This window comes from Stenella coeruleoalba (genome assembly GCF_951394435.1).
Source record: "Stenella coeruleoalba genome assembly, chromosome: 21".
NCBI lineage: Eukaryota > Metazoa > Chordata > Mammalia > Artiodactyla > Delphinidae > Stenella > Stenella coeruleoalba.
The window spans coordinates 8541152-8549797 of NC_137167.1; the positions used below are offsets into that span (position 1 = coordinate 8541152).

The 8646-nt window shown below is 42.8% G+C and overlaps 1 long non-coding RNA gene across 4 annotated transcripts in view; it reads right to left on the minus strand.

The window, feature by feature from the left end:
- LOC307179679 overlaps positions 1–7708 on the minus strand; it is a 398442-nt gene extending 390734 nt beyond the window's left edge. For all 4 annotated transcript variants that reach the window (XR_013825505.1, XR_013825506.1, XR_013825507.1 and 1 more), the window contains exons 1-2: positions 7546–7708; positions 5747–5919 (exon numbers count right to left, since the gene is read on the minus strand). This is a non-coding gene — a long non-coding RNA (uncharacterized lncRNA). The remainder of the gene's footprint in view (positions 1–5746; positions 5920–7545) is intronic.
- Positions 7709–8646: the final 938 nt, after the last annotated feature.

Genomic DNA, 8646 nt, shown 5'->3' on the forward strand with positions numbered 1-8646 from the left:
CAGGAAAGGTAAATAAGACCCAAATTCCAATGTGTTATTTCACCTCTTATTGAGAGTGGCTGGGCTGAATGGTCTTTTCTATTTGGCTTCGTTACCTTTCTACTAGAAACAGAGTTTAATCTGTATACTCTGAAGCGATCTGTGGTTCTTCACTTATCAAAAATGATAAGTGAAAAAACATAGCTCTCTAAATGTAATTCTGCAACTTTCAGTCTTAAAAACTTGAGATCTAACATATAAAGCATCATGCCCTTCCCATCACAGACATCAATTATGTCTCATTTTGGAAAGTGTTTGGTAGAATCATGCCAAAAGAGGGGGAGCAGCCCTGCTCTACAGAAGTCGGCTTTCTTCTCTCTGAAAATGAAACACCACTCCTTCCTGAAGATGTGATGGATTGAATTCTCTATCAACTTTTTTCCATGTGGTTTGTCATTCTGCCTTAGGACTTCATCTGAGCTATGGTACACAGAAATCCCCCATTAAATATGGCATATCCTACAGTCCAGGACCTAGACCTTGATTCCGTACTGTTGAAAATGTGCACTTTTTCTCAAAGATAAGATGAGAGACAAATACTTAACTTTGCCACACATGGTGGTCTAAGAGGCTTTGTCAAGGAAATGCATATATTTGTACAGATTATCTTCTCTTCTTCAAAGAGAAATGGGCCCGTGTCCACAATCATAAGTGATCACTGCCTCAGCAGAGGATATCTAAGAGAGGCTCACTACTCAACTAAAATTCTTCTTCGCAAGCTGATTCATGTCGTTTCATGTCCCTTTCACCTCCCTAGTGTTTCCCATGTCTGTTTGTAACAGCAATCCTTCATCCATTCATTTGTTCAACAAATGTTATTTCCCAGGCTCTGAGTTAAGCACTGGAGATATGGCGGTGAATAATACAAGCATAGTCCTTGCTCTCACAGAACGCATAGTCTAATGAGAAGAAAGCCAACACACAAGTAAATGAACAGATAAAGGAATATTTATTAAAAAGTTATGTTACTCACTACGAAGCGGGTAAAGTGAGCTGCGGCAGAGAACGCAGAAGGGAGTACTCTAAATAAGGTGGCTACACACTCCTTTTCTAAGTTGAGAACAGTGAGAAGAAGCCAGTTTTGTGAAGTGGCATGAGGATGACAATCTGTGCTCTGGGCAGAATTGCAAGTTCGAAGCAGAAATCAGGAGAGTGACTGGAGGATGATATGAATGGATTCATAACATGCGAGTTGGAGAGATTTTGGCATAAACCAAAACATACAGATTTTGAAGGTAAAGAATATAGGATAAATTCTAAATACCGTGGGAGCCATTGAAGGATTTTAAATAGAGAGTTACCTGACATGTTAAATGGGGAATAATGTGATACATTTTAAAAATGTGATTCTGGAATGCAGAAATGGAGAGGATGCAGAATAAGAGTAGAAGCAATAAGACCATTTACTTGATTACATCTCCACCCAGAAGGGGACACATCTGGAATATATTTCAGAGGTAGAATCAATAGGACTTGCCACTAGCTTGGATGGAGGATATAAAGTACGGACGCAATAAGGGATGTCTTTAAGGATCTTGCATGAGCAACGGAGCAGATGACAATTCCTTTTATTAATGTATGGACTGTTGAGAAAGGAACAAATTCAGAGGTGGAGGAGAAATCAGGAGTTCACATTTGGTTGTGATACTTGGGGGAAGTCTTGGAGTCATAAGCATATACACAGAATCCAAAGTCAAATGAATGAAACACATCACCCGAGAAGAGAGTGCAGATAAGTAAAGTCCTTGGCAACTCCAACATCTACATGTTGAATAGAAGAGGAGGAGTCAGCAAACAAACTAGTGTATTGTGGTTATATGAAAGCCAGCAGAAGACAGTTTTCAGGAAGTGGGGGCAGTCACTTGTGTTGGAGAGGCTGAGGAAGACGATGTGTCTCCAAATTCTGTAATCACGAAGGTCACTGGCCATCTTGACAAGCGCAGTTTCCTTTGAATGGTGGGATTTGGAGGAGGAGAAAAGGGAGTTGGAAAAAAGTGTGGAGTTTAAAAATAATTTAAAATGAAGGGGAATAAACAGTGAATTGCAATTGGGCAAGCAGGGATAGCAAGTGTAGATGGTTGTTCCAAGATCTCTGTCTCTGAAGGAGGCAGAGGAAGGGGACAAGATCTCAAGGAGGACAGGAGATCAAGGAAGAGTTTTAAAAGATGGGAGATTCTAAAGCATGTTTATCTACTGCTCATAATGGCCCAATAAAGGTGAAATTGACTAGTGATGCAGTCCAAAGCGAGACTGTCTGTAAGAGTAATCACCCTGGGAAGTTCGGAAGGAATGGGATCTAGAACACAGACAAGGGATCAGATTTTGATAACAGGAGGGAGCCTTTAGCTAGTTGTAGTAGGAAGACTGAGGAAGGAGAATGGGCGCAGGTAAGTTTCTAGTTTTATAAGACAATTCCAGACTTCACCTACCTCTCCTTGGTCAGAAGAGCAACCAAGTCCTAATTCTCCACTACAAAACTGATATAACAAAGTCAAAGACTAAACCTATCAGATTTTCTCCTTGCTACCTGATCGGCAGAGTCTGAGATTCTAACTTTTCCAGCCACTCTCTGGAGATCAGATATCCGTTTCAGGTAACGATGCAGCAGTGGTCGTAAAAGGTAAATTTTGCTCAGCGTCTGGAATAGCTTTGCCTGCATTTACTCACTTATTTTAGGTACCTGGTGCTATGAATCCTTTCTTATCAGTGTTATAAAAACACTGTTTTAGTGATCAGGATTTTTTTTTAATATTTATCTATCTTTTGGATGCGTCGGGTCTTAGTTGCGGTGCACGGGATCTTTTGGGCGCGCAGGCTTCTCTCTAGTTGTGGCCCACGGGCTCCGCAGCCCCCGGGCTCATTAGTTGCAGTGCGGGTTGCCCTGTGGCACGTGGGGATCTTAGTTCCCGGACCAGGGATCTAACCAGCATCCCCTGCATTGCAAGACGGATTCTCAACCACTGGACCACCAGGGAAGTCCCGGTGATAAGGATTTTAAGTTGTCACTTTTGCTTAAAAACTCTAAAAACCAGGAAGTACACACACAGACTGAGAGAGAAATGCATTGTATCTTGACTACTGAGTCCCTGAACCAAAATGCTGAGGAACAGGACAAGAGCATGGCTTGGAAGCCATTTTTGGTATGCTTTTTTAAAAAACATTGAAAAAAATTTTTTACATTATCATTAATGCAATGCCCTGGGACTCTGAGCCACCACTGGTCTAGCTAGCTGACACTGACATATCTTCTTATACATACACGTGACAACCCACAGCCCACGAGCCAGCCAGCTTGCAGTAATATTTACGGACACCTTTGAACTCAATCACACAGCAAGTAAGGCAGACAGAAGAAGGAAAAGCTACAGCACTTCTTAAATAACACTTACGTTTACATTTTCTTAGGCATGAAGTTAAGGGTTAAATGCACATTAAAAGGGAAAAAGTGTGTGCTATCAGGGAAGAGTGAACTGGGTAGTCTGGTTAAAGAAAAATCTCAAGAAACATCACACAGTAGAGAATTTTCTCTCCCCGGAATGAAGCATCATTTCAGGCTTCCACCTACATATGTCAATTTAATTGTAAAACAGATTTTATAAATAAGAAGCAATAATGGGGTGCTGGGTGAGTGGGTAGGTGTGTGTGTGCATGCGTGTGTAATTTTTAAATATTCAATGTGAAGATTTTGCACTCCAGAGAATTAATCAAACTGTCAGGCCCAAGACCAAAAACTGAAAAGCACACACAGTGGTATGCCATGGTAACTTAGCAACCAGAGCTGAAGAGGTTAAGACAGAAATTGCTGTCATTTTCTTATATTTAAGAATTTCTACCTGATGCTCTGCCTGCTCGCGCCCACCTCCCAAACACACATTCTGATTCCTCCAGGTGGTTGTTCACTGAATCAGATCTTTTATATATTTTAATGATCTGTGTTTGACAATTTCTATTTGTAGAGGAGATGAGGAATCACCTACCGAGTACAAAATTTCAGAGCACCTGTGGATACTTCAGTGATCATGTCTTTGTGCATAACACAGGTGTTACCAACCATCATTTCCCATGAGATCACGAAACACACATACATCATGGGCAATTCCTATATGGGCAATTCCTATATATAAGTAAAGCACTCGAGGGACATAGCCAGTTCCATGCCAGGTCTGTTCTGGTCCTAAATAGTAATTACCTCTCCCAGGATGACAGTTTTGTAGCAGCCCCTGAACGGACACCATTATAGAGTATTCATACAGTAGGACCTCGACATCAAGGAAATTCTGTCTTAAAATATGTAAAGGAGTTCTTTACCTTGAGGCTTGAGCAAAGAGCAAAAATGAAATATTTGTAAACAAAAGAGGGAAAAAAAAGCATTACTAGGGTACTTCAAATGCTGATCTATTTAAGTTTATGTAATGCCCCAGTGGCCTTGAATTAGTGAGAAGACAGAGGGAATGGCTTATTTCATCCCTCCAACCTCATCAACATTGGCCTGTCTACTGAGTAGATAGTTCTCACATGAAGGAAAGGGGGCTTATTTGAGGGTGGCGATGGCAAAGGTGAAGTACCACCAACTGCATGATTCTTCTTTTCTAGTACTGCCCTAGGACAAGCTGTTGATGAAATCATGTGGTTTTTTTTACGACAGATGTGGTGACAGTGAAGATTAGCGATCCCTCTTGACTGTAGCAAGGTTGTGCTGGATTTTTGGTGAGCCTTCTAAAAAAAAAGGTGAGAATCTCGAAGTACTGTGTAAATAAGAAGAATGCCAATAATAGCAGTTCCATTTTACAACCTGATAAATACTCAGTTCTCTTGGTTCTTCTGGCCCTGGCCCTGTCCACCCAAAGAAGTGTGCCTGCCGCACTGGCCCATCTTTCCCAAGAGCGTTAAACTCAGAAGCAGGATTTGAATGTTCATTGGTTTATTTACTCTTAAGATGAACAAGAACTTAATTATTGGTTACTGTTATATCTTAATTAAGAGGACATAGTTAAATCATTCTAGAAATAAAAATATTCTGGGGCCAGGATTTACTCGAAATAACAAGGTTATTTAACATATAATTTTTTGTTACTGCGTTATATCATAGTTCTCTCACTTCATAAAGTCATTAATAATATTGAGACTTTTTAGATTTTTTTCCCCATTTCCTATGTGAGGTGGTCTGTTAGATTTATGGAAGCCATATATATGGGCAGAGATAGGTAGTTGTAAATATAACAAAGCAAAAGAAAAGCTATGGGGCTTCTTCTTTGTCTCTTCCTATAGTGATTTGTACTTTTCTTTTTTTTGTGGGGGGGGAGTATGTACTTCCTGAGCCTCAAAACGCACTGGCTACAGGGCTTCCCTGCTGGTGCAGTAGTTGAGAGTCCGTCTGCCGATGCAGGGGACACAGGTTCGTGTTCCGGTCCGGGAAGATCCCACATGCCGTGGAGAGGCCACAACAGTGAGAGGCCCACGTACCGCAAAAAAAAAAAAAGTCACTGGCTACAGATACCTGTGCTTGTGTAGGACACCCAGTGATCATCATACTAGATTTTACTCCCCTCACGTGAGACAGTTTTCTTTTCCTCTCATTGGTGAGGCTATTTCACAACGCATTTTCTCTCTGTGTAGTCATTTATGTTTTCATTCATATAAGGAGTATTAATTGAGCTCCTTTGGGACCAGTTTCCAGTCTCAGAAAGAAACAGATCAGTTTCCTTACCCAGAGCTGAAAGTAGATGGGATAAGGCATTCCACATGAACCCAGGGCTGCGCTTTCTCTGGGGTCTGCTCCACACTTGGTCAAAGGACACAGTGGTCATCTTTCTTGTCCTCTTAAGTAAATGACACCCAAAGAGAGGCATGTACGCCTCGTTCATTGTGTAAGATGATTCCCTGGAATATGGGAAAAAACATTAGAACTTTCCTTAATATTTTTTATTCAGGGAAAGGAAAAAAATTATGTATAGAATCACATGAGCTCATTCTCACTTTTTTCCTGCTTTCATGGGCTCACATGGTGTACGAAGTGCCCAGAAGAAAGAGGAGCCTGCCACGCAGATGGTTCAACAGTGGCATCTCCTTTGTTTTTAGAGTGTCGCAATACTGTGCAGTTTACATTTGCCCACTTAATTTATGCATATGGATTTATGCAATGTATTGTGTAGTTTTAACTAAATTAATCCTTAAAAATATACAACTGGCTTAATATATTCCCGAATAAAAACACTGCTGACTAAAGACCATAATGCAAGTACAAGGGAAAAACAAAAATTGGTGGAGTTGACGATCTACCTTTCCTGCATATTTTCTTTGTAAATTTTACAAGGGGAAAAAAATGGCAATGTAATGAGGGCTCCCAAGAAGTTACCAGAGTTTTTAGAAATTACTAAGAAAAGCCTTTAAAATATGGATTTATATCCACTATCAATGGATGTCATTAGCTGTGCTTCCTAAGGAATTCTAGCCTAAGTGAATTAGGTTCCTTATGATGTACGCTAATGCCAATATTATATGCATATGCATATAATTTATGAATAAATATGTATACATTTACCAGGGTGCATATTCCCAAAAAAATGCTACAACTGCAAGCAATCACGCTGTAGTTCCTTTTTAGGCTTTAGTGATCACTCCAGGTACTTTGGCGCCAGGGGCTGAGCCACCTTGGCTAATCTATCCCTTGAACCAGTATTTTTTTTCACAGGTCTTCTCCTGACCCAGAACAGATTACGTATCAAATCCTGAAGAAACCTCTTGATTTTTTTTTTTTTTTTTTTTTTTGCGGTACGCAGGCGTCTCACTGCTGTGGCCTCTCTTGTTGCGGAGCACAGGCTCCGGACGCGCAGGCTCTGCGGCCATGGCTCACGGGCCCAGCCGCTGCGCGGCATGTGGGATCTTCCCTGACCGGGGCACGAACCCGTGTCCGCTGAATCGGCAGGCGGACTCTCAACCACTGCGCCACCAGGGAAGCCCGAAACCTCTTGATTTTACTGAGAAGAATCGTTTCACTAATGCCGCATACAATACTGTCTCCCGCTAAATTTACAATGTATCTTTTCTCTATGGCCTTTTCCCATTTTTGCCTAGAAAGGCTGTTAGCCATTGTACTTAAATGTGGCTGTGTTATATTTTCCTGCATCAAATACTTAACTACCTGCCATGTCCCCCTCTGTGTCACAGTGCACTACGCACCATTCCTCAACCAAGCGCATCCAAGCAGCTGACGTTCTCAGGGCGTCCGCAAAGTCACATGTTGGACCACAAACATCTCACAAACGGGCCACCCCTGCCCACACAGAGGTCATGGCCAACCCGGGATTTCCCGCCATGGATGCCTCTTTCCCAAAGCCCATTTCTTCGGTCTCCTGGCTGGCTCGCAAACTGTTGCTCCCCAACCTCCTAGGGTTTCCCCAGTGAAATCTGAAATTGGTCCCCGTAACCAGAGGGCAGGGAGAGACCGAAGAAAGAGGCAGCCACTCACACTGCTGGGCAGCAGGTTTAATAAGCAAGGGAACTTACGTACGAGGCTTGTCTTGGCACCGCCAGACAGCAGATCTCAGCACCCTCCGGCCAGAATCTTAAGTTTTTATAGAGGCTTTAACAGGGTTCAGTCATGTACACCATCCAGGTGGGCTCTCCAGCACGCTGCTCTCTCAAGGCTGCCTCCTTAAAAATGGCTCCCACTGTGGGAACGGTGGGCAGATGGTACATTTCCAGGATGGGGCGTGGCCGAGCAACCTCCGATTGCCCGGATCCAGCTCGCAGGTCAACCCGCGGTCACGTCCGGTCAACGACCTCCTCCACAGCCAGGGTTTCTCATCACTGGCGCTCCTGATACTGATGTTGATGCTTTGCTGTGGGGCTTTTCTGTGCATTGCAGGATGTTTAGCAGCATCCCTCGCCTCTCTGCACTAGATGCCGGTAGCCAGCCCTCCCCTCCCAACCAAAAATGTCTCCAGATATCGCCAAGTGTGTGCTGGAGGGCAAGATCACTCCCATTTGAGAACCCACTGTTTTAGGGCTAAACGGTAACATAACAGATTGCTATGGTAGAAATATTAGGCAGGGAAGATTTAGATTGGGCTGTCTGAGAAAGCCACTCTGAGGAGGAGATCTACAAGCCGACACCTGAAGAATGAGAAGAAGCCAGTCTCCTAACACAGGTGGGGAAGAGCTTTCTAGGTTGCAGGAATGGCAAGTGCAAAGGCCTTGAGTCTTGACCTTGCTGGACCCCAGAAACTGAAATAAGACCGGAGGTGCTGAGTTCCTGGCAAAGAGTAAGGTTGGAGATGCTGGCAAAGACAAGATCACACAGGATCTTGCAGACCGCTGGGAGGATCAGTTCTGGAAAAATCCTAAACAGCAGCCATTCTGTGCTCATTCTGTGGGCTTAGAAGAAAACGGTCATGCCTAGCTTCGTGTAGCTTTGAAGGAAATGATAATGTTGGAAGTCGTAGATGAGTTAATCTCTCTAATAACTGAAGAATTTCGATGCTGGAGCCTGAGGGCAGTGACTACTGAGACACACGGACACACACACAGGTAGAATTTACTTTATGGGTTGAAGGGTTGGTTTCTGCAGTAACTAGGTTATTAGTTAATTTAGAATTAGATATTGAA